Here is a 20,331-nt window from a genome sequence, read left to right as displayed (position 1 = left end):
CCAAAGAGTACATGGTAGTAGGGATATTGGAGACAGATTGACAAACAAAGCACGTCCAAGGTTTTCATAAAAGGGGGTCAATTTGGTGAAAAAATAGGGGCAAGAATGCAAAAATGGCATGCTAACTATAACAAACTAACATTTAATGATTAATAAATAAGAAAATGGACCAAAAATTGGCGAGCTTCCTTTGATAAATCTCCATGAATCCATGGTTGTTGCAAGATACACTAGAGAAGATAGCTAATGCTAATGTTATAACTAATGCTAAATTGTTATTGTGATAAATTATCAAATGAGCCAAAAGTTTTTACAATGCCAACAAGGCTCCTTTTATATTCCTCCAGTTGTGTTCTAAGTCTCTCTCACATTAATAATAGTCCTCCAAATAATCGTTGGCAAGTAATTTTCCTTCATTACAAACTATCCCCTCTTGAAATAGCTTTGTCCTCAAAGCTTGGAGAAGAAATAATAGAACCAAAGGAATCACATCAAATCTAGAATATAAAGAATAAACCAAGGATGGTAAAGTATCCTCTAAGAAATTAAGAGTCAAAAATATCTGCAAATATGTCCAAGTGTTATCCAGAATAGAGTTGCAAGAGAAAAATGGCCATAAATTTGGATGTACAACTCCAAATAAGACAAATGAGGTGTCTAAAGATAGAGGACACTCCATCCTACTCATTTAAACCATAAGAAAACCAAACTTGATGAAGTTAGGCCATATGGAAATGTAATACAACAAGTTGTTTTTAATGTCCTATAGTCAAGAGTCTTGAAGAAGCCATTGAAAATTATCCAAATAAGTTGATGGCTACAAGTAAACCCTTACATTTGATGAGATATTCAATGGGATAATGGTTGCAAAGTGTCACACTTGCCAATAATCTTTTTGGGTTCATAGATGATTAACCCAGCCTCATTGATGGGTGGTAATTCCTCAAGCATTTGAATTTCAGGTCCAACATAAGGCTTTATGTAAGAAAGATGACAAACATGATGCGAGTAGTAGAGGGTAGTTGAATTCTATAAGTAAGATCTCCAACCATTTGAAGCACTAGGTATGGACCATAGAAGTGATGGGCTAATTTATTGTGACCTCCTTTAAATGATGCATAACAAGACTTAAATACTTTTAGAAATACCCAATCTCCAACTTGGAACTCCACGTGCCTTCTCTTATCATCCATGTAAGACTTTACTATGCCCTAGGATTTTCTAATATTCTCTTGGCATTTCTTCATAAGAGACTCCATGCACACAAGTTCATCTTTAGCTTGAGGATTAATATCAGCATGGAGTGTTGAAGGTACTTGGACCTTGTATCCATATAGAGCTCAAAGGATGACATCCCAATACTCAAGTGATGAGTATTATTATAGCAAAACTCAACATGATGAAGACAATGGTCCCAACCAATTAGATGGTGTATCATGGCAATAGTGTCTAAAATAAAATTCAAGATTTTTATTCACTCTATTTTTCTATCCATCTCTTTGGGGATAGTAGATGATACTAGGAGTGAGTATAGTGTCCATAGAATTAAACAAACTCTTCCAAAAGCTACACAGAAACTTGGAATCCTTATAAAAAACAATCTTCATGGACATATTGTGCAATTAAAAAACCCCCTTCATAAATTTTTCTGCCACTTGCTTGGCTAAATATTGGGTCTTAATTGGAAGAAAATGAGCAGATTTTGCAAGGTGATCAATAGCAACAAAGATATTATTCGGACCATGTTTAGTAGTTGGAAGTCTTGTAATGAAATCAATGGATATATTTGAAAGGTGCGAGGGATCGAAGCTTGCACTCGAGATCTATGGCAGGAGAGCAAGAGCAAGAAAGAGAGAGACAAGAAATGGGAACTCCAACAGTCACAATGTGTGACCGGGCCTTCCTTTATTCAAACTGTCACTAGCCACCTGCAGTGTGCAGTGGCAGTGACTGTCAGTGTAGTAACACACGGGCAGCTAGGCAGAGGTGCCTTTACCCCCAACAACCTCCCACTTAAAGGTGAATCTACCCTAGTGAGGAGTGAAAAGAAAAAGAAAAAAAAAGACACTACAATATGTACACATGTACAACAGGATGAGGAAAGACGTCATCTCATCCCACGCTCATCAACGTCCTGAGGAAGTCAAAGCACTCTGTAGAGAGGCTTTTTGTGAGCAAATCTGTAGGATTCTGGTCAGTCGAGATCTTGACAAGATCAATAGACTTGTCCTCAATGACCCCACGTATGAAGTGATACCTCACCTCAATGTGTTTCATCTTTGCATGGAAGATCGGATTCTTAGCTAACTGAATAGCACTCATAGAATCTGAATGCAGTGTAGGGGTAGCATCATTACCAAGGTCAGCAACCAAAAGACCCAACCAAATGGCCTCCTTGCAAGCCTCAGTGGTGGCTGCAACATACTCAGCCTCTGTAGTAGAAAGGGCCGTGCATTTCTGCACCCTGGACATCCAAGAAACAGCACCTCTAGCATAGGTGAATACATAGTTGGAAGTGGACTTCCTACTATCTGCATGTCTTGCATAATCAGATTCAGTGTACCCCATGACTCCCGTATCCTAGATGCCATAGCATATGCATATATCTGCAGTGCCCTTCAGGTACCTCATGATACCCTTCACGGCATCCCAATGCTTCTTGCCAGGTGTAGCCATATAGCATGCCATAGCACCAACTGCAAAGGCAATATCTGGATGAGTGGCAATCATGGCATACATAAGACTGCCTACTGTGGATGCATAGGGAATCTTGGCCATCTCGGTGCCCTCTGCTCATCTATCTACAGACAATCAGACTGTGATACCTTCACATAAGAAGGCAATGGACATCCAATAGGCTTTACGTCCTGAATGCGGAAGCACTCAAGGACTTTATGAATGTACTCCCTTTGTGACAAGTAGAGGAGTCCTTGATGCCTGTCGTGCCTAATGCGCATACCAAGTATGTGAGCGGCCTGTCCCAGATCTTTCATCTCAAATCTCTTCTTGAGATGAGCCTTAAGAGCATCTAGCTCATCATGAGCTTTCCTTGCTATCAGCATATCATCCACATAGAGTACCAAAATCAATAAAGAACCATCACGGGCTTTCTTCGTGTAAAGACACGGATCCATAGCACTCCTACTGTAGCCCTGTGACTGCATAAGGCATCAAACTTATGATACCACTCCCTAGGTGCCTGCTTCAAGCCATAAAATCTTTTTTTCAATTTGCACACTAGGTGCTCCCTGCCAGGTTCTGCAAAGCCCTTAGGCTGCTCCATATAAATCTCATCATGTAAGTCCCCATGTAAGAAAGCCGTCTTGACATCCATCTAGTATAAATCCAAGTCAAGCTGAGCAACCAAAGCCAAGACTAAGCACAGGGTGGTCATCTTAACCACAGGAGAAAAGACCTCATAAAAGTTCACACCATGCTCCTGCTTAAAACCCTTTGCTACCAATCTAGCCTTGTATGCCAGCTTAGGGTGTCTAGGGGTACTTTTCAGCTTGTACACCCACTTGCATGGCAAAGCCTTCTTGCCCGTAGGCAAGGATACCAAATCCAAGTGTCATTCTTATGCAAGGAGTCTATCTCAGACTGCATAGCCCTCTCCCAGGAGTGATTGTCACCCTTGCGCATAGCCTCGTCATAAGTGAAAGGCTCTCCTACATCTGTAACCAAGACATAATGCATCAAGGGCTAAAATCTATCAGGTGGATATTTGTCTCTAGTAGACCGTCTCACAGCAGGCTTTGCTGCCTGCCCAGTTGCCTGTCCAACACCCTAACCATGAGCATCTACTGCAGCTATAGGCTGTCCAACTGGCTGTGCGGGAACTCTTGGCTCCTCCTGAAATATGACCCTGTGGATCTCAACAACTCTCTCAGGCTGCCTATGCATCTTGTCTTCATGGAAGACTACATCATGACTACGGATGACTTTTCGCACATGCCGATCCCCCAGAGACGGTAACCCATCTCGCCTGCATCCCCATAACCAAGGAAAATGCATTTGACACTCTTAGGATCCAACTTACTTCTCTTGTCCCTGGGCACATGGCAAAATGCCTCACATCCAAAGACACGAAGATGCACATAAGAGGGAGGTTTTCCAGTCCATACCTCCTCTCTACAACCTGGAAATCCAAACCACTAGAAGGTGATATGTTTATGATATGCATAGTTGTACTAACTGCCTTAGCCCAAAAGCTCAGTGGTAGACCTATATGGCTAAGCATACTGTGTACACGCTCCTGGATGGTTCTATTCATCTGCTTAGCTAAACCATTCTGGGGGGGGTGTAGGGGGTGGTCAATTGATGCTTAATACCCCTCTCATCACATAACTGCTCAAAAGCACGTGAGGCATACTCACCCCCATTATCTGTTCTTAGGCATTTTAGCCTATATCCAGACTGGAACTCAACCAATGTAAGCCATCTCTGAAACACAGCCAAGACATCGGATTTCAGCTTAATGGGATAAGCCCAAAATTTTTGTGAGAAATCATCTATGAATGTAACAAAATACTTTGCACCACCCATAGACTGACAAGGCATGGGCCCACAGACATCCAAATGTACCAATGCCAAGGGCTCACTCATGTGTGGCCTACCAGACTTCTTATGCATAGAGCTAGTCTACCTGCCATAAAGACAATGCTCACATGAATCAAAACATGCATAATCAAGGGGCGGTAAGTACTGCAAACCAGAAAGCATTTTCATTCCCTTCAAAAACATATGGCCCAAATGGACATGCTAAAGAGATACATGTGGGATAGAACCCACTGACAAAACATGATCAAGGGAAGAAGCTGATACAATCAAAGGATAGAGGTTGCCAGCCTTAGTACCTCTCGCAATCACAAGCTTGCCACGAGTGATCTTCCATGCAGAGTCTCCAAAAGATACATGATAACCTGCATCATCAAGCTGTCCAGCTGACAGGAGACTGCGTGTCAAAGCAGGTACATGACGTACATCCTGCATAACAAAACTGCTTCCAGAAGGAAACTATAGCCTAACATCACCAATGCCCACAATATCAAGAGAGCTGTCATCACCCAAGCACACAGAACCCGAAATAGTACGATATGAATGAAACCACTCTCGATAAGGTGTCACATGAAAGGACGCACCTGAGTCCAAAAGCCAACACTGTGCATGCATAGAGTGTATCTCTGTCATCTGTGAAGCACTAGAAGAAGCTGCAATGATATCATCATCATCATCAGGCTGCATGACCTTGATCTCTTCAATTTTAACACTAGACTTTGTAGGCACTATCCTGTGATCAGAAGACTTATCCTGCACTTTGTTTTTCCCCTTATCTTTGCACCTTTCATTGCGCAGTTCATGGCATTGTGGCCTAATATGGCCCTTTTTCCCACAATGGTGACAAGTAACATCTGCATTCCTGCCACGGGATTTGCTATGTGACTTCCCAACAAGACTTGGACCAAGATTTTTGAGAATCCCGTCCAGGGCCACTGCCACTCATGCTTTCCATACCCATCATTCCTGCCTCTAACTGTCATAGCATGCGACACACGAGAGGCATCCAAATTCTTACGATTAACCTCTCCGTGCAAAAGAACACTCTCAACATCAGATAATTTCAAGGTAGCAGTAGAGGCACATAATGCAGTGCAGAATACATCCCATGACTCATTAAGAGTACCAAGCAAGAAAAGAGGAGTGACATCCTCTGCAAGAGTGATGTCCTGTGAAGTCAAGTTCTTGAGTATAGCATGGAACTGGCTCAAGTGAGCAGACATAGTCACATTCTCCTTCATGCATAGATCCATAAGATGCTTCACCCAATACATCTGACTCGCTGAACTTTTCTTGTCATAGAGATTCTTGATTTTATCCCACAACTGCCATGCACTTTGTTCTTCCTCAAATACATTGTAATGAACCTGTTCTGTGAGAGATAATACAATAGTGGACTTGCATAACTCATCAAGCTCAAGCCATTCCTCATCTCGCATAGTTGCAAGCGGATGCCCGCTCAACCTCAAAGGTTTTATCTGTGATTTTTGCACCAACACCTGCCAAATCTGTCTCTTCCAATAAGAGTAATTCGTACCATCAAGCTTAGTGATGTTGAAAATAGCATGATCACGAACTTGCCATAATGCAAGCTGGAAGACTACAAATAGTTTAAAACTGCTTGCTGTTTACTGCAAAAAATGTCCAAAAAATCACCAAAATCGAGAGAAAAATGGCGAGAAAAGTGTAACCAAAGCTGTTGCCCACCAAGTACTAGTGAAAGTACATCATTTTAGAATATTTCAGCATGAAAAATCCATGTCAATCCGGAGTTATATGCTTGCTGTAATAAATGACAGCAGGATACTGTGAGAGTTAATTTCTGATCAAATCACTGCAATAAGTCAATAAATGACAATCAAGACATGACCATCCATAAACGGGCATAAATCAGCAACAAACAGTCATCAAGACCCTGAGCAAACACCCAAACATGTCACCAAAGAATCTGTCAGTGAGAGTAGGCATACCCCCTGGACAATAGGCCAAAGTATACATAACACTGGCAAGACCTGACACCAGTAGGTGTATGCTCACAAGAGTGCAAAGCCCAAGCTCAAGTCAAAAGCAACTCCAAGATATCAGTGCATGAACCATGCAACATTTAAGTGTAAGAGATCCCAAAGTCTCAAGTATCTGCAAAATGTTCAAAATAGCATTAACCTCCTGCTCAATGTCGGTCAAGCATACAAGATGCTCCCACTAGCACAAAAGGTGGATAAACGAGCTTAACAGCTCAATCAAACCAAGTCAAAGTACCAAAGACAAGTAACCAAGACAATGCCTCAATAGCATCCAAGGTCGTAATGGAAAAAGCCAAGTCGTAACGGAAAAATCCAAGTCAATGTCCAACTGCTCAAGGGAATACTCAAATGAATGTCCTGACGAGCTCAAACAACTGCCATCCACAACCAAAGCATAAAGCATTCACCGAGACAATCATAACCCGTACTAGGTAGCCTAGGCATAAACCATGTCATAGATGAAATGCCAGCTGCAAAGAAGTGACAATCAAACCCAAGTCGAGCTCTAATCTCAACTCAAAAGCATTCCAGAGCATAAACAAGACATGTGGCATAGTCCAAATACATCATGGCATCATACCAAGTAGCTGGGAGCACCCCGTGACCAATAGGCATAACCCAACTGTAGCATAAATAGCTTCAGCCCTGAAGTTTCCAGTAGCATATAACTCTGTAAACTGAGCAAATCAGTGCTCAATCCAAGCTCAAATCCATAAGCAAACCATAGGCATACATTCCCATATGTATAGGCACCAACTAGGCATAATTGGGCATCAAATGCCAAGACCTATAAGCATAAAATTGAAGTAATAGGTGGTTTCCCTGTTTTGGACAGATTTAGGATTGTTCAAAATAGTCAATGGTTGAGCTAAATCAGCTCCAAATGCGTCTCACATAAGAGACATAACATTCACAAGTGATCCGGTATCAATAGACATCAGTAGAAGCATCACATAAGCCATAGGCATACAAATACATGCTATCTTAAACCTGAAATCTGTTGCAAAATATTCTGTCATCAGAATTTGGCAAATCTGACATCAACATCACGTCCGGAGCGTGCCAAAATCCCAACTTAGACTCTTACCTTGCCTGAATCGGGTTCCAAATGGGATATGACAAAAAGAGTGATTTTTGGGCCAGATTTTGAAACAAGCACAAAAAAAAAAACGTGAGCTGGCCGGGGGGTCTGTTGTCCCACGTGTCAACAATGGGGCCCAAAGGGGGTACAAATGGGGGCCAAAGAAGGCCTACACCAAGCCTCAGCAAGCCTTGATAAGCTGGAAGCAAGATCCAGGTGAAGGAAGCTCCAAGAGGTGTGAGCTATGGCTGCCCACAACCTGTGAAAACCCTATTTACCTAGACTGAGATAAATCTCTGAAATAATGAAGCAATACCTCAATGTCAATGCCCTGATGGTGCCTCAATAGGCTGGGAAGAAGTTCGAGAAGCCGAGGAGTGACGGGAGCTCAAGAGAATGAGTTATGGCTGCTGCGAAGGAGACCCAATGCGAGTGGGGAGTCGATGGGAAGTTGAGAATGCCACGAGCCAAGCTCAAGAGTCGGGAAGGCTCTAATACCAGTTGAAAGGTGAGAGGGATCGAAGCTTGCACTCAAGAGCTATGGCAGGAGAATAAGAGCAAGAAAGAGAGAGACAAGAAATGGGAACTCCAACAGTCACAATGTGTGACCGGGCCTTCCTTTATTCAAACTATCACTAAAAGAATAAAGAATAAAGTGACGGTGACGGGCACCCGCCACCTGCAATGTGCAGTTGCAGTGACTGTCAGTGTAGTAATACATGGGTGGCTAGGCGGAGGTGCCTTTACCCCCAACAATATTAGTCCATTTGCTAGTAGGAATAGGTAATCCCTATAATAAGCCACTAGGCAAGAGAGAAGAATCCTTGTTTTGTTGACACTCTAAGCACTAATAAACAAAATCCGTCACATTTTTCCAAAGGCCTTTTCAATAGAAACTCTTATGAATCTTATCAAGGTCTTCAAAAGGCCCAAATGCCCTGTCATAGGAGTGCATCTCTTAAAGAATCTTTTGCTTGAAGCTACACAAAGGAGTCAAGTATACTCGATCTTTGAATCCAAGAAGACAATTACGCCACTTATAATTAGGAAATTCTCCATCATCTCCTTATTGTAATTTATGCATAATAGTGGATGCATGCTGGCCCAATAAGTACTCTTCCTAAATATCATCGATCCAATCTTTGTAAATACTGGAGATGGTTGATAATGAGCATGTCCACATGCATGAAAGAGCATTAAACGATAAGAACATTATATTTTCTAGCTATGTAAGAGATATCAAAATCGTAGCTTTGAAGGGTGGCCAACCATCTTCTTTGCTTTTGAGAGAGTGTAGGCTTAGGAAGTATTTCAATACCCGATGGTCACTTTTCACTTTAAAATGACTACCATAGACATAATGGTGCCACTTCTTGATGTCATAGAGTATTGCCAACATCTCTTACTCATATATATATAGGCTCCTCTCCTTTTTATCCAAATTTTGACTTTCATAAGCAATAACTCCATGATCTTGAACTAAAACAACCCTAATGCATCAACCACTTGTATCAACATGTATGGTAAATTCTTTAGAAAAGTTTGGACAAACCAAAATAGGTGCTAACATAAGTCGAGATTTTATCTCATTGAAGATCTTGTCTACTAGAGCATCCCTTTAACTTGTCAATAAAAGGCACTACAACATGGGCATAATTCTTAACAAAATGATATTAGAAAGAAGAGAGTCCAAGAAATCCACACGATGAAGTAGTGTTGGTTGGAGTAGACCAACCCTTTATGCACTACACTTCCTTGGCATCCATTGTAATATCCTCCTCACTACAATATGACCTAGATACTCTGCCTCCTTCACCATAATAATGCACTTGGACTCTTTTGTAAATGATCTATGCTACCTCACAAGCTCAAAGGCTTCTCTAACATGCTTCAAATGATCCTCCTTATTCTTGCTATAAAGCAAGATATCATCAAAAAATACAATGATTGTTTTGTAAAAGAAAGGCTATAGTATCTTATTCATCAAAGCATGGAAGGTAGTAGGAGCATTGGATAATCCAAAAGGCATCACTAAGAAATGGTAAAGACTCCTTTGAGTGCAAAAAGTTATCTTATACTCATATCCCTCTTTCATTATATTATGATGATAATCTGAACAAAGATCAAGCTTGGTGAACACCTTAGCATATTTGAGTTCATAGATGAGATCATCAATGCAAGGGATTGGGTTTGTGTTCTTTATAGTGAACTTGTTGAGATCCATGTAATTTATGCACATACGAAAGGATCCATCCTTCTTCTTAACTAATAGCACTAGTAAAGCAAATGAAGACTGACTAGGTTGAATGAAACCCATATCCAAAAGCTCTTTCATCTATCTTTCCACCTTTTTCCTTTCACACATGGATAACCTATAAGGTGGCTTATTGTTTGATAGGCTTAGTTTCAGGGACCAAGTCAATTGGATGATCTACTTCATGCTTTGATGGCAAAGAAGTGTTGAGGCTCAAAGTACACTCTTAACCTTAGTATGCATGTAAGTGCCTTATTTAATATGTACGAAATAGCCCTTGAATGCTATGTAAAGGGTGAATGTCCTAGGTGTAACTCCTTGTATGCATCTTTTTGGATTTATTGTTGATGTATAGTCAAACTCCTTCATGATAGTGGCCTATTAGATCCATAACGATCATAATCGGAATGTTTGTCTCTGTCTCCTAAAAATATTGCAATCTACTTTCTTCCTAAATGAGAAAATGATAGAAAATAGCTTTCAATTTTCAAGAATCTGGTACAAGATTTTAGATTGCATCATAGATAGGCAAGGACAACCACTATCCTAAATATTACTAATCACATGTTTCTCGAATGAAGATACCATAGTAAACAACATCAAATTTTTAGGAGACAGAGACAATCATTCATGTTAGAACCTCTACAACCCTAATAAGGTGCCATCTTGAAGGATTTCAACTATAAATCAAAGATAGATCCAAAAAAATTCATACAATGAGTTACTATATTGGTCTATTCTACCAAAATAAAACAAGAATAACAACCAACACATAAATGTACCTTGAATACTCATAATTCAGCATGTGTTGAGGCTCGAAGTTGTTGAAAGATAAGCATAGGAACTCTTCTTACATTAGAGAGGATAAGGGTAGCTAAGTGTAAATAGACTGGAGGACAGGGAAAACCCTAATCCTAACTCCTCCAAAGGCTATATAAATAGCCTAAAGTACACACTCAAATGTAGAGGAGAGTGTACTAGTTGTACCTTGAACAACTAACTAAACAAGATATTGTTCTTGTACTTGAGCTCTCTCTCTCCCTCTTGTGCACACTCTCTCATGCTTCCAACTCTAATTTGCAACATGGTATCAAAGCCATCTCTCATCTTTCAGCTTCCCTCAGCCTCTTTACACATCTAAGTGCATAAGAAGAACTCTTGCCCTCTCATTTACCTTCCTTTCCACCATAGCCAGCTTGACCCACCTCTGTTGGAGGACTTGGGGAGAGCAAAGGAGAGCATTTCAGCTCCTGATTTCTTCTGGAGATCTTCTTCTCAACTCAAGGCAATTTAGTGTGGCACATCAAAGGGTGGGATGTCAAGATTGTGGGAGAGAAGGAAGGAGTCTCACTTGTAGCTTTCTTGCTTGCACAATGGGGGAATACACACACAGGTGGAGGCTGAAAACAGTTTTTCCTCTTCTTAGTTGTGTAAGCCAAAAAAACTCTAGTACATAGAAATAGAAGAACCCTATATATGGGTCTCAAACCAAACTCAACTAACTAAGGTGGCATACTAACTGAGCCACGAACTAGAGTAGATAAGGATAGATGTCATGTAGCTATTATTCATGGGCGGTGTACCAACCGCATCTGCAACTAACAAGTCGGTGACATAAATGCACAACGGTCACCCTGGCATATCATGAGTAGAGCTCGATATCTCAACACTCCCCCTCGAGCTCAATCCCAATTCCTGCACCCCAAGCAGGTCTCTGAACTTGCGCAGCTTCTCTGTGCCCAATGCCTTCGTAAATATGTTAGCTACATGATCCTCTGTGCTGACATAAACTAGATCAATAAGACCTAGTAAAACCCTCTCCCGCACATAGTGATAATGCACCTCAATGTCTTTGTTCTAGCATGATAGACTGGGTTATTTGCCAAGTGTATACTGCTCATGTTGTCACAATAAATGACAACTGGCCCATCTGTAGGCTGATGCATATCATAAAGTAGCTTATGCAACCAAGCTACCTCACATGCAGCCATTGCTGCACCCCTATACTCAGCCTCTATGCTCGACAAGGCAACTGTAGGCTGTTTCTTGCTGCTCCAAGTGACTGCAGCACTCCCAAAAGAGAACACATATCCACTAGTAGATCGTCTATCAGAAATACTACCAGCCCAATCAGCATCAGTATATCCATGCAGCTGTATCTGAACCCCAGTCTCATAAAATAGTCCATAATGCAATGTGGACTTCACATACCTTAGTATGCATCTAGCCGCATCCAAATGCGGTTTCCTTGGAGCCTGCATAAACTGACTTACCAGTCCAACAGCATAGCTCAAATCTGGCCTGGTAATAGTCATATAAATCAAGCTTCCTACTATGCATCTGTACATAGTAGGGTCTTCCAGAAGCTCACCTGCATCTGCGCTCAGCTTCACATTCTGCTCCAAAGGAACTGAAATAGGCTTATAGCCTGTCATCCCATATTTGGACAGCATGTCCAATCCATACTGCCTCTGCAAGAGCTGTATCCCACTTGGTGATCTAATCACCTCAATGCCCAAGAAATAACGCAGCTCTCCCAAATCCTTCATCTCAAACTTTTGCTTCAATAGCATTTTCACATGAAGGATATCTTCATCACTGCCACCTGTCATAATCAAGTCATCAACATAAATGACAAGTAGCATAATATCTTTCTCTGTTTTTCTCACATAAAGTGAGAAATCTGCCTTGGAAATCTGAAAGCCAATAGTGACAAGATACTGTCCTATCTTGTCAGACCATGCTCTAGGTGCTTGCTTCAAGCCATACAAGGCTTTCTGCAACCTGCAAACAAACTCAAGATGAACAGCATGCATATAACCTGGTGGCTGCTCCATATAGACCTCTTCTTGCAAATCACCATGCAAGAAGGCATTCTTTACATCCATCTGATGTAAAGACCATCCCTTTGATGCAGCCATAGCAATGACTGCTCTTACGGTTGCCATCCTTGCAACCGGATTGAATGTTTCTTCATAATCAATGCCATATGTTTGTGCATACCCCTTGACTACTAATCTTGCCTTGTATCTGTTCACAGAACCATCTGCATTGTGCTTCACCTTATAAATCCACTTACAGCCAATTGCATTCTTACCTTTAGGCAAAGGTACCAATTCCCATGTAGCATTTGCTTCCAAGGCATCCATTTCTTCATCCATGGCTTTCTCCCATTTTTCTTTTCCCATGGCTTGCTCAAAAGAAGTGGGTTCTGGTTCCTGTATCACTTTGACCATATATGCATAGTGAATGGCTGTAAATCCATCATATTTCAGCCTATCCACAGGATACCTAGCTCTGGTAGACCTGCGCAAAGTAGGTTCACTCCCAGGTGCTCTCTGTAATGAAAGCAATCAACCATGGAATGAAATCTAACTGAAATTGAAAATTAACTAAGCTACAACAAAGAATTAACAAATCTATTGCACCAAGACATCCTCATCATGTATTAATGGTTGGGAATTCAAGAATACATGACGGCCATGGCTGAGTGCTTCATAGACTAGAAAGAAGCTAACTCCAAGAAAAAATGGTAAAGCCAAGATTATTGAATGATCAAAAGATGTCTTGCCTTTGGCCTCTAGTCCCTTTTATTCTAACCCTCTTCCAAACTTAAGGGCTGTTCACACATGTACATATAGGCTAAAGCTAAATTTACAAAGGCTGGAATTAATCCAAGGTGCAAATATTAATGTTGTATTTTCCTTCATGACAAACCATCCCATCCTGAAGATGGTTTTGTCCTCAAAACCAAGAAGTAAGGGCCTATATCCAAGTCAAGAATAATAGTAATCATGCCCATTCATCTTCCAAATGATAAGAAAGCATTGTCCATGAAAAGAAGACCTTTTTCATACCAAACTGTGAGAAAACTGGCTGCTGTCCAAACAGGGCTGATTCACTAAAACTGCCATAACTTTTGATATATTGGTCCAAATATGGCGTACGAGGTGAGGAAACGAAGTATACACTCCCAAGCATCACCCCATAACATCAGAATCAAATTTTGATGAAGTCAGGACAGTTTTATTGTCTGCAGAAATTTCATACAGCAAGCTGTCTCTGCACAGTCACTACATACTGCATCATATATCATCCTATAATAGCCAAGGAAAGTTACTGACATAAGTGGATGGTTGCCAAGAAGACTCTTCAATGGGCAAATTCTTCCACTTAATAAGATACTCAATGAGAGTACGATTTCTGAGAACTTTCTCTCTCTTTCCAATAATGCTTTCAGGTTCATATATGATCAGTCCTGCCTCATCCAATGGTGGTAACTCTTCCAATACTTGTACATCGGGCCCAACATACTTCTTCAGCTGTGAAATATGGAATACATCATGTATTCTAGTGGAGGATGGTAGCTGAAGTTTATAAGCAAGCTCTCCAATTTTGTCTAGAATCAAATATGGTCCATAAAACCTATGAGCAAGCTTGTTATTCCCACCCTTTAGTGAAGCATAATGCGTCTTGGGCACTTTGAGAAATACCCAATCTCCAACCTTGAAGTCTAAATGTCTTCTTTTCTCATCAGCATAGACCTTCATTACGTCTTGTGCTTTCCTTATGCTGTCCTTGCATTGCCTCATGAGCAACTCCATTCTTTCCAACTCTTCCTTTGCTTGTGGGTTGATGTCTTCATGAAATAAAACTGATGGAAGTTGAACTTTATACCCATAAAGTGCTTCAAACGGAGACATCCCAATGCTCATGTGATGCGTGTTATTATAGCAAAATTCAGCAAGGTGGATCCAACGATCCCATGAAGCTTGTGTGTCATGACAATAGTGCCTAAGGTACACTTCCACCCAATGATTTACTCTCTCCCTTTGCCCATCAGTCTGAGGGTGATAGGCCGTGCTAGGAGTGAGGAAAGTACCCATAGAGGAGAATAGACTTTTCCAAAAGTTGCCCATAAACTTCGAATCACGGTCTGATACTATTCTCATAGGCATAACATGTAGTTTGAACACACCTTCCATAAATTGCTCAGCGACTTGTCTTGCTGAATATTGGACTTTAGTTGGGATAAAGTGGGCTGATTTGGTCAATCTATCAACTACCACATAGATACTATTCCATCCATGACTGGTAGTAGGCAATCCCGTTATGAAATCCATGGAAATATCTGTCCATTTGCCCGTAGGTATAGGTAAAGGCTGAAGTAAGCCAGCTGGTAATAGAGTGGAATCCTTATTTTGCTGACACTCCAAGCACTGAGATACATACTCTTTAACATCTTTCCATAGACCTTTCCAATAAAAACTTTGATGAACTCTATCAAACGTCTTGAAAAGGCCCAAGTGACCAGCCATTGGCGATGAATGCATCTCTTGAAGCACCTTCAGCTTGAATTTACTGCTGGGAATCAAGTACACTTTACCTTTAAACCATAAGAGGCCATTATGCACTTTAAAATTTGGAAATTCAGCATCACACCCTTGCTGTAATTTCTGTAAAATATGGGCAGCATGCTCATCAAGCACATATTCCTCTTGAATGTCTTCAATCCACTCCTTATAGATGGTGGACACAGTAGATAGACTGCATGCCCACATTCTTGATAACGCATCAGCCACCACATTATCCTTGCCAGCCATGTATGATATTTCAAAATCATATGATTGCAAAGTAGCCAACCATCTCTTTTGCTTGGGAGAAAGATTGGGCTGCGAGAGAAAATATCTCAAGACCCTATGATCGCTTTTGACTTTGAAGTGTGTCCCATAGAGGTAGTGGTGCCATTTCTTGATTGCATGTAAAATAGCAAGCATCTCCTGCTCATAAACATGCATCTCTCTCTCTTTGTCATCAAATTTTCTGCTCTCAAATGCAATGACACCGTGCTCCTATACCAAAACTGCTCCCAAACCTCTACCACTGGCATCTGCATAAATGGTAAAAGTCTTGGAGAAATCAGGGCAAACTAGTATGGGTGCTGAAACAAGCAATTCTTTCAGCTCATTAAAGCTCTTGTCCGCGATCTCATCCCAAAAGAAGGCCTCCTTTTTCAGCCGATCGGTAAGAGGAGCTGCAATATGAGCATAGTTTTTCATAAACCGTCGCTAAAAGGATGACAAACCAAGGAACCCTCTTAATGAAGTGGCATTGGTTGGTGTAGGCCATTCTTTGACGCACTGAACCTTCTTAGGATCCACTTTGATTCCATCTTCTCCCACTATATGACCCAAGTACTCCACTTCCTTTGTCATAAAAGAGCATTTAGTGGCCTTGGCAAACAGTTTGTGTATCCTCAATATGTCAAAGACCTCTTTTACATGCTGCAAATGGTCTTCTTTATTCTTGCTATAGATCAAAATGTCATCAAAGAATACCAAAACTGTTTTAAAGAGCAATGGCTGAAGTATCTTATTCATGAGAGATTGGAATGTGGCTGGAGCATTTGACAACCCAAAAGGCATAACCATAAACTGATAAAGACCCCTCTCCGTCCTGAAGGCTGTTTTGAATTCATCCCCTTCCTTCATGCGTATTTGATGATATCCCGATCTCAAGTCAATTTTTGAAAACACCTTGGCATCCTTCAATTCATCTAAGAGATCATATATTCTAGGTATGGGATACCTATTCTTGATAGTGACCTTGTTGAGATCGCGGTAATCAATGCACATTCGAAAGGAGCCATCTTTCTTCTTCACAAGAAGAACTGGAGAAGCAAAAGGTGATTGGCTTGCCTTAATGAGACCCATTTCCAAAAGCTCTTTGACTTGGCGTTCTACCTCTTCTCTTTCCACTTTGGAGAGGCGATATGGTGGTTTGTTGATGGGCTTTGTATTGGGCAGCAAGTCAATGGGATGATCCACTTCTCTTTTGGGAGGAAGAGAGGTAGGTGGCTGGAAAATATCATCATATTCTTTCAGCAAATTACAAAGACATGGGTCCATATTGTTGGTAGGAGAAGAGGGCTGATCCTCTTCAATCTTGGAAAGAAGAATGGTGAACATACATGCCTTTGCATTTATCTCTTTCTTAACCTTCTTGGGACTGATCATCTCCATTCTTTTCTTTTCAGCTCCATGTAGTGTTACTTGTTGTCCACACCATTTAAACTCCATTTCCATGTTGTTGAGATCCATGGTAAATCTGCCCAAAGATTTCAGCCAGTTGCAGCCAAGTATTATATCAATGGGACCCATTTCTAATGCAATTAGACTCACTGATGTAGTGCACAATGGAGAAAAGGTGATAGGTACATTTGGACAGCATTGATTGCTCATCTCAAAATTTCCATTTGCCACTTGGATTTTGAGTGACATAGACATTTCATGCGTATTCAATTTCAGCCCATTGAGTGACTTAGCATTAATGAAGCTATGTGTACTTCCCGTATCTATGAGTATATGAGCGGTCCTTCCCTTGATTTGACCTTTAAGGCGTAGGGTATTATCCCCTCTTGAACCACTCCATGCATCACTTGATATGGCACATAGCGATGGATGTAAATCAGTCCATGAGTCATCCAAATAATGACCACCCGGGTCGAAAGGAAACCCATCCATCGGATCATAGAACTCTTCATGGCCATTCTCTTCATTTTCATGCGCCTCTTCTTGAGTTGTTGTGACATCAAGCTGAGCCAAGCTTCCTTCAATAGATTCACCATCGGAATCATCCTCGATGATCATGCTAATCTTCATATTTTTGGCCTTGCATTTGGACTTATGATCGGGTGACCATTTCTCTCCACATTTGTAGCATAGACCTTTAGCATACATATCTTTGAGCTTATCATTCGATACATGTTTGCCTTGAGTAGGGACTGAAGTTTTGGCATTTATATCAGTCCTCTTTCCATCAAATCTATTTTCAGCATTAGGTCTGAAATTACTGCTTTGTTTTGACCCAAACACAGTAGGAAAAGTGGGTATCTTGCTGTAGGTATTGTTGTAAGTATTTGATGGCTTCCCAATATGCTGAAAATCAGTTTTAGCATGCCCATAATGGCCTGATGTCCTTGAGAACTGCGTAGGCTGAAAAGAATGCCCTGTTTTTGGCTGAAAACCCTTGTATTTCTGCCCATAATGTTCAGCCAATTGAATGGCAGCTTGTAGGGATGTAGGATTCATGGCTCCAACTTCAGAAGAAAGAATAGGTTCCAAACCAAATATGTATTTATTCAACTTGGCACTATCGGAGACCCCATGAACATACATCGAGAGGTTCAAAAACTGATTTGAGTACTCTCTAACCGAGAGACCACGTTGCTCAAGAGCATACCACTTTTTCTCTAACCGCTCTTTTTCAATAGGGGAAACAAAGACTTCAATCATAGCATTTTTCAATGCATCCCAAGACAAGAAGTCATGTCCCATCCTCGCCATATATCTCCACCACGTGTGAGCATAGCCTTCTAGATGAAGGGCTGCAAATTTTACTTTGGCATTCTCGGGCCTTGGGTAAAGAGAAAAATACATCTCTAACTTGTCAAACCACTCCTCCAACTCCGTGGGTGAAGGATTCTCTCCCTTGAAGTTTGAGATAATTATTTTCTCCTTGTACTCTCTCTCGTATTGAGGAGGTTGTCCATTAGGGTGCTGCTGCCCACTATGGTTTTGTGGCCCAAAAGAATTGCCAAAAGGTCCTTGCCTAGGATATTCATTATTTCCATGCCCTTGTGCATAAGGAGTTTGCTGTCCATAATGCATACCATGACTTTGTGGCTGGAAACAATGTCCTTGAGGATGAAAGTATGTGTTGCTCACATTGGGAGGTTGTCCATGCATCGGTGAATTGAAAGGTGGTTGCTGCCCATTATTTTGCTGATTCCAACCATGATTTGACATGGGACTTGACCTATTGGCCTGCACTTGAGGAGAGAAATTATGTTGTGGCTGTCCAAAAGCATTTGGGGCTGAATTCACATGTCCATGTGGCTGCCCATAAGAGTTTGGGGTTGAATTAATACGGACTTGCTCATAACCACCAACATTTGCTTGAGGGTAAAATTGCTTGTAGAAAGAGTTTCACCCATGGATGTCTTCATCATGCTTTGAGTTTGTTTGCACTCTTTCTTGAAGATCCTGCCCATGTGGCTGAAAGTGACCCTTTTGTTGATGGAATTGTGGCTGAAGTGAAGTGGGATGAGCAAAATCCTTAGCTTTAGATGATTCTCCAACTTCAAATTGACCTACCACCTTAGGAGTAAGTGGTTTAGGTGGTTCTTCAGCCCTATGCGGGTGTGGGATATTAAGACCAGCTGTAGGCAACATTTTCTCACCAAGAAGTGCTACAAGCTTGTCAATACCCAACCTCATACCCTCGAAACCTGATTTCATATCCTTTATGTCATTTGACAATTGCTGAAAACTGTTTGAATTCATTGAAATATGAGACGTCTCTATGGGTTGATTGGTAGGGGAGTGAGTGGAGCTTGCATCGACCTCATCGTTCTCATAATGCATTCGATAAATGGCATCTTGAGAAGTGTCATGATGTTCACCCCTTTCCTGTTGATGTTCATCCCTATCCTGCTGATATTCCTTCAATTCTTCATTGATAGTATCCAAAACAGGGTCTCTCTTCTTATTTCTAGCCATGGGTTGATTTCTGTCCTGAATTTCTGTAGTAGAAAAACTTGATTATCTTTACTTCTAGAGCTCCAAATTACGAGGTCTCTGGCTCTGTTCAAAGCTTGAAGAGCCCTCTATCCAATGATCTATCAAATGCAGAAAATGGATGAGTACAGAAATTTCTGTAAGGGATTTTCTGTTGCTGTCTGAAAATTCCTGCAGGCAGTGAATACCCTATTCTAGTCAATTAATGGCTTGTACCATCAATACCCAGCATGTACCAACTTCATAACCTTGTAGGAGAGTCTCATACGTCTGCCCATACTGAAAATGACCTCAGTAACCAGTAAAATGGCTGTCTGACTCAAAGTAGACTGCAATCTTTAATGAGGGTATGTATACACACTCTGTTCCAATCTTTCAGACTGAACCATAGTGTCTTTACCATAGGATGTATACATTTTACTGTAGCCATATGTCTTCATACATTTGCCATACCATACATTTGCCAATATCACAAGAACTCACTGTCCATAACTCATGCTGTAGGCTGATTTCAAATGCCTTTGAGATTTGTACCTGCACCTAAACTTGAAAATACGTGGGATCCGAGACCCGAGGGGTTTGCAAAGTTCCCTCTCGGGCCGGGTTGCGCTCCCCTTCAGGGTCCTCATCGGTAGGGGAGAGTCACCTCACTATTGTCCTACCGACTCGCCCGGCATCCACTTTTTCCTCGTGGGCAAGTACATGGCAAGTGAATTCTAGCTCTAAAAATCAGTATGACATGAATGGAATAGGAAGGAAATACAATTGCCTTTCATTTGCCCTTTTTCATGATATGCAAGATTGAAATTGAAAAGGCTGAAATGTAAATGAGAAGTG

Source organism: Lygodium microphyllum, chromosome 22 (assembly GCF_053477565.2).
Source record: "Lygodium microphyllum isolate KBCC chromosome 22, Lygodium_microphyllum_v1.1.10, whole genome shotgun sequence".
NCBI lineage: Eukaryota > Viridiplantae > Streptophyta > Polypodiopsida > Schizaeales > Lygodiaceae > Lygodium > Lygodium microphyllum.
Note: the sequence above shows the minus strand (reverse complement) of the source record.